The 7,100-nt window shown below is 48.7% G+C and overlaps 1 pseudogene; it reads right to left on the bottom strand.

Annotated features, from left to right (window-relative positions):
* Positions 1 to 764: 764 nt before the first annotated feature.
* On the bottom strand, positions 765 to 6,570 carry LOC110552103 (protein THEMIS3-like; annotated as a pseudogene).
* Between the last annotated feature and the right edge of the window lie 530 nt (positions 6,571 to 7,100).

The raw sequence follows: 7,100 nt of genomic DNA, 5'->3' as shown, positions 1-7,100 counted from the left end.
GGACAAGGAGGAGGATGCAATGCTGACACAGGTGCTAACAAATCAAAGCGTGCACTCAATCATTCATCCAACACAGTTTTATTTGAGTGTGTACCGAGTGCCACACACTGCTGCGGTGAAGGCAACAGGTGGAAACGATTCCGAATCCGGGGCCTCAGGGAGAACCGTGGTTGATGAGCAACAAGGGTTCCTGTTGAATACCTAGAATTTCACTTTAACTGAAAGAAGAGTACTGTGGCCATGCGCCATTGCAGAGGCCCACTTCCCATGCGGAAGAAGGGAAAAGTCTGTCTCCTAGACAGCTGCGAACTTGGTCTCCAGTTCCTCGTGGTATCAGGAGATCGGGGGGTCTTTAAGAGGCCTAGCCTTGTTGAGGGGAGTGAGGTCACTTACAGAACGGGACATGGGAGCCTTTCTGCTTCCCACCTGTCATGAGGTGGGCAGCTCCGATCCACTGTACATTCCCACCGTGGGGCCACGCGGTCCTGGACTCGATGCTCTGAAACTGTGGGCCCAAACGAACCTTTCCCCGTTTGCTGCTCACCTCAGGTATCTTGTCACACAATGGAATGCTGACGTGACTTACAGCAAACGCACAAGGGTGACGGAAATAGTAAGTGTGCCAACAACCTGTGACTTCGTCTGCGCTCCCGCCTCTGGGGGCTACTTTCGGGCTCTAGTGAATCCCAAATACTCAGTTCCTGAGTGTGTGGACGCCGCATCTTGTAGACTCGGGATAGTAGTCACATAGCAAGGGATAATAGTCAAATTTTCTGCTTAAAGACAAACTTTCTGGGCTTTGGAAAAGGTGGTGGCGGACAAGGAATGATCAAGCAATTACTAAAGGCCAGAGACTCTTCAGTGATGCCCTGGATGTTCTGGAGTGATGTGCAGCTCTCTCTCCTCACATCAGCCACCTACCAGCACTCTTCCACCACCAGGACCTCATGGCCTGACCTCTCAGTCAGAATTTCAAACATGGCCTCAGGCCAGCCTCCATACCTGTCCTCCACAGACTCTATGTTCTCCAGCGAAGCTTCATCCTCGACTATGAGGCATTGTTCAATGACGACATTTTCAATCCTCAGCTCGTCAGTTCCACACAGAGGGTCTCTAGCCATGGAAGGATCTGGGCTGACCACTCTGACGTGGCATGGCAGTCTTGTGACTGGCACAGCTCCTGCAGGACCCCTGGTCCAGCCTCACCAAATGGCTCTAGGAGCTCTCCTTCTGCAACAAAGGCAGTTGGACGTAGGCTTTGGTGGCAATATTCAGGCACTTGAGGATTTGCACCCTGTGTAGCAGACACCACGCTCTTCTTCAGAGCCAGGAAGCACTCACTGGCTGTGAAAGGTGCAAAAGGCTCCAGGCGGGAGGTGTAGCCCCTGGAGGCCTGGAAGCAGAGCTGCCCATGTGGCATGGCCGCAGCAACATCAGAGACAGCATAAAAACAGCGACCTCTCCTAAGTACCAGGCCCTCATAGGTGTATGGGACGGGGAAAACACCTCCCTTTGTTTCCTTGGGAGATCTCCGTGGCAACGAATGTTTTCACTTCTTCAGTCCCGAGGATAGTTAAGAGCTGCCCACACTTCAAAGGCTCTGGGTAGGCTCTGTTCCCCGACAGGACCACGCTCATTATTTTAACTCTCAGTGGGAATTTGTCTTTTTCCGTACTGTGTATCTGTCACATTGTTGTCACCGCGAAGGGCTTTCGATCTAAGCAGCTAATCTCAGTGATACTCATGTCCAAATCGGAGGGGATGCTGACCTGGGGAAGTCAAAAGGGAAACAGCAGCGTGAGGCTTTTGAGAAGGGAGTGAGTCTGGAAGGGTATTTGTTCACTTGTCTACACTTTGTAACTTTTCCCTAGTGGCTGTAACATTTCAAGTGGCAAGATGGCTCAAGCCTTCCTTTGCTGTGTGATCTGTCAGCGTGTCTGGGACTGGAGGGTAAGTGGGGTGATGAAATCTTTCTGAAGGACACGAGGGGCCCTCCCTTCTAGAGAGAATGAACGGCTGAGTGTGCTGCGGCTCACGGTGTGGCTCCCCCCCCCAGTCCTCCCCAGGACTTTACCTTCCCTTGTGCAAATCAGCAGAGTCGAGGGCGACCTGGTTGGAGCACTGGGCAGCAATGCAGTTGGGAATTCTTCCTCTTCCTAAGCTCTCTGAGAACTTCCATCTCCTGGTTAACACCTGTGTGAAGCAACGAAGTGGGTTGGTATCGTCTTCACGGGTCAGCCCGGGTCTTTGGGGCTGGATGAAGATAGAACAAGGTGATGGTCCCCAGAGTGGGATGGGCTCTGGGGTTTGCTCGGAGCCAGATGGGAAGGTGCAGGCGTGCGTATTTTTACATCACTGTATTTCAAAAGGACGAAGTGGGAACCTATCAGGTTCATGTGGCCTTGAACTCGGCATCTTCCTGCCTCATCCTCCCGAGTGCTGGGAATCACAGGCTTGCGAGAAATCTCTTTTGCTTCCATTATTTAAAAGATACTGATTTTATTTTCATTCATGTGTGTGAGCTCTTGGCCGCATGTATGAATGCGCCCACCTGTGGAGGCCAGAAGAGGGCATCGAGACCCCTGCAGCCGGAGTTAGAGACAGTTGTGCACCACCAGATGGAGGCTGGTAACCGAGCCCAGGTCCTCTGCAGGAGCAACAAGTGCTCTTCACCGCCAAGCCATCTCTTCGGTCGGTTTGTTTAAACCGTCTTTAAAAATGGAAAGAGGCATGCATCTTGCTAATGTGGTGGTATTGGGGGGAATCTCCAGGTATTCCCTTAAACGTCAGAAATTCTCAGTGGAGAATGGCTTTGAGCAGCCAGTGCAGAGACAGAACATCCACACAGCGCAAGGAGCAAGCAGCTGCCTCTCACTTCTCAGCCCTCCCCTCTCAGGTTTCTTTTAAGAATTAAAATGTGAAAATGAGCAGAAGGTTTCACCATGAGTGTCCTTTTTATCACCTCCTAGCTACCTTGCTGGCCTGCCAATATCTTTTGAAGATGAAAGAGGTTTATTGCTGTTATCTGAGTGAATGTGTTTTTAATTTCTCAGTTAATTTCTAACATAGTCACTTTGACTGGGTTAAAAAAAGACTTATTTATTTTTATTTGTGTTTTTGTACATGTGCGCATATATGAATACACACACACACACAGTCATACGTGTGCATGGGCCCACAGAAGCCAGGCCTTGGATTCCTTGGATCTGAAGTTACAGGCAGTTGTAAGTGTCTTGAAGTGAGTGCTGGGTACCAAACTCAGTTTCTCTGGAAGCTCAGCAAGTGCTCTGGGCTGTGGACCCATCTCTCTAGTCATCACTATTTGATATGTTTAACTCATATAAATTGATGGATGCATGACCCCTAGCCACAGTCACAACCCATACCGCAGTGCTTTTATTGTCATCCTTTCAGAGCCTTGCTTCCTTGACCCAGCGAAGAAGGTAACACTGGCCTCACCATGGTGCAGAAAATGCTAACCAAAACAAACAAACAAACAACAACAACAACAAAACAGTTCCAAAGTCTAGATTTGTTTTTCAGAGATTTCTATTGGTCTGGCCAGGTCTTCTCTGATGGCGATACCAAGTTAGGTCACTTTTAAAAGCTGAGATAAGAGCCTTGTCCTAATCTTTGTCAAATGTGCTCCTTCTGGGACTAACTCCGTAGTTAGATGTGATGGGCCATGGCCTGGTCCCTGTGTCCTTTGTCACCTAATTATCCTAGCAGGCAATGCTGATAGCCTACAGGATTTATGGGCTGGCTCAAGTGTCAGGTACCTTTTACCCGTCAGTAACATTAACCATATTTTTTTAATTAAAAATTTTAAAGACTTATTTATTTTACTTTGTATGTATGGTTCCTTTGCCTACATGCATGTCTGTGTATCACACACATGTCTGGTGCCTACAGAAGTGTGTTGGATCCCTGTAACCAGGGTTGTAGATGGTTGTGAGAGGCCATATGGATGCTGGGAGTCAAACCTGTATCTTCTGGAAGAGCAATGGGTGCTTTAAACTGATGATCCACGTCTCCAGATGCACAGAATATTTTTTGAGGTAAAACCTTACTGTATCCCAGGCCATCCTCCAAAATCCGGGGCTCAAGTGACACTGTTTTCTGAGGGTCCTAAGCAGCTAGGCTGACAGGCATATGCCACAGCCTTGGGTAGAGTCATACTTTTAAGGGCATTTTAATTTCTTTGTCTCTTTGAAATGAGTTTCACTTTATTTATTTTTATTTAAAAAATTTCAACAAAATTTTATGTGTATGGGTGTTTTACCTTCATGTGTATCTGTGCACGTGTGTGCAGTTCCCACAGAAGCCAGAAGAGGGCATCAAATCTCTTGGAACTGGAGTTATGGACAGTTGTGAGCTGCCGTGTGTGTGCTGGGAATCGAACCCAGGTGTGTTGGACGAGTACCCGGCGCTCTTAACCTCTGAGCCATCTCTCCAACTCTCCCCACCCTTTCAGTGTTAGGGATGGGACCCGAGGCTTCACACCTGCTAAACACATGGTTTACCACTGAGCCACAGCTTCACCCTGCCTCCTATTTTTAGCAATGAACACTATTCGTTCATCTTAGTAGAAGCCATATGCTCTAAGCCTCAGAAGCCAGAGTACGAGAAGGGGAGAAACGGCTCACCTAGAATCGGTTAGGAAGTAGACTGACTTTTAGATGAACCAGTCAGAGAGCTGTTTCTGGAGTTAGCCACACAACGGCGCACAGGTGAGTGGCCCTCCTAACCCTGGGGTCCCCTCGGTACTGTGAAGTTAGACCAACCACTTCCGTTGCTCTCACAGCTGTTGTCATCATTACTCAAAAGACAGAGCATACTGAGAATAAAAAAATAGACATGAGCTATGGAGACATCGTGGGGAGAGGGCTCAGGGACCATGTGACAGTTAGCCTAAATGTAGGCCATAAACAAAGTTGTCGCACCACAAATCAAAGCAAGTTTCTATTGGAAACCCAACCACGAAAACCATGAACAGTCCCATCCTGCCACGGAGCTAAATTAGTCTCTTACAAACATTGCCCTACTTAAAGGGATCTTCCAGCAAGTGAAAATTTAAGACTGCTGTAAATTCATGCTTAATATAATGCAGCATTTCTTTTCTGCAAAGGACAATAAAGTGACGCGGTCTATGAGAAGATAGAAAAGTGCACTGGAGTCTGGCTTTCACATGGACTATAAACAAAATCATAAAATTAATGGGTGGTGAGGGACTGGCTTTTATGATAACGTATAAGAAAATATACCAATAATAAATTCTCTCAAAGGAGAGTCTTCCTTTTTATCTGCTCACAGCCCATCTGGCTGTCACCACAGTATGGATATTTATTAAGGGAGTCAAATTAAAGCATCTTAGGTCTACTACAGGAATGTGTTTAAATATATATGACGATAAGGGTATAATGATGGGCGATGCGATGGAGCGCGTATGTAACTAATAGGATAAATTACCTCTGGGGGAAGCTTGTCCTCAGCAACTAACAGTTCTTCATAAATCAAGACGTGAAGCCGGCGAGGTGAGACATAGCCAGTTTCTGAAAATGACATCTTCGCATCTATCTGTACGGTTCCTCAACCCACCCCCACCAATCTACAAAACTTTGGGCTTTGGCAAATTGCCTGCCCCAGCCTAGAGCTATCCCACTCAAATCCTTGAAGCACACACCCTTTCCTGCTGGCAGGGGGCAGTGTCCTCGCTTTCATTGCTGTGGCATGGGTGTTTGACTATGATCTGAACCTGCCCTGAGTTCCCATCTGGAATCCTGGTCCCTGGAGTGGTGATGTTAAGGCAAGGGAGCTCTAGTAGCACACCACTTAGTTCTTTTCTTAGGAGAGGGTCATAGAACAGTAACACCATCTCCCTACTGCGGCTTCTTGTCTTGCTACGTGATCGGCCAGGATGCCGCCCGCCGTGAAGTCCCTGCCAGCGTTGGTGGCATGCTGTTTAGACTCTCAGTCTCCAGAGCTATGATTTATAAAACCTCTTTTCTTTATAAGTGTCCCAGCCTGAAGCATTTTTGTTCTAGCAACAGGAAACAGACTATTACCTGCTCCAAACTATTTTGCCTTGCTCACCTGACAGATGCGCCATCACTCAGAAGCAAGGGTGCAAAACTAGATGGCCACTAACGTGCTCTGGAGCCAGGGGGCTGAGGGAGCCTTAGGCGACATCCTGCCTCCACCCTAACCCTGCGTTTCCACCTCACCTTGGCGTCCGTGGAGTAGAGCTGGTCGTCCTGGCATTCCTGGAAGGGACAGCCTCCTCCCCTGACTCTCGTCAAGGCCAACCAAGGACAGTGTTTCTCCTTCCCCAAGCATCGTGGGTAAATCATCCGTGGAGACTAAGTTCCGGAAGTGTGGAGGACTTCTGTGGGTCACAGGACTCTCGGGAAGTCGGACAGAACTGACTAAGTCAGCCACGGTTTTGAAAGAAACCGGATCTGCAATCATTTGGAAGTACCTTGCAGAAAAAAGTAACAGGAAGGACTGCTGGGGTCTCCCACGCAGGGAAGAGTAGGCCCGTGGTTTAAACCCCACACCACCCTGAAGCATGGTGGTAGCTTTTATTATTGTTCTAACACGGCCTCCTCACCCGCTGGATTCCATGGACACAGACGACGTTCCTCAGAATCAGCCCTTCTCCACCCCACAGCCTAGGTCCCAAATCAGGAAAAGGCTGCTGCCGTCTCCAGTCTTTCCCCAAAGATCACCACAGATCTCCATCGGTGCCCCTGGAAATCTTGTCATCACTCAGACCATGCCTGTCTGTAGCTCTTTGTTCCCTGTGACCTTGTCTCTCGGCCTCAGTGTCTCGGCAGTTGGTCCCAAATGCAGACACACCGGCAGGCAGTTACTCCCAACACACGCATTCCCTCCCTTGCTTGCCTGGAACCTGTCCAGCTCTGTTCTTTAGGCTGTCTGGTGTGGCCTCCAGAATGCGCTTCTCCCCACCCAGCGGTTAGACCTTCCTGGACTATACACTGTCTATCTCAGCTTCTGTTTAGTTCACACCAACGAGATGATTAGACTTTCTCGGGTCACACTTCTGGAACTCAGCACCCGCTGCCCTGGCCCTCTTTGAA

This window comes from Meriones unguiculatus, chromosome 15 (genome assembly GCF_030254825.1).
Source record: "Meriones unguiculatus strain TT.TT164.6M chromosome 15, Bangor_MerUng_6.1, whole genome shotgun sequence".
Taxonomy (NCBI): Eukaryota; Metazoa; Chordata; class Mammalia; order Rodentia; family Muridae; genus Meriones; species Meriones unguiculatus.
Note: the sequence above shows the minus strand (reverse complement) of the source record. Positions and strands in the feature narration are given on the sequence as shown.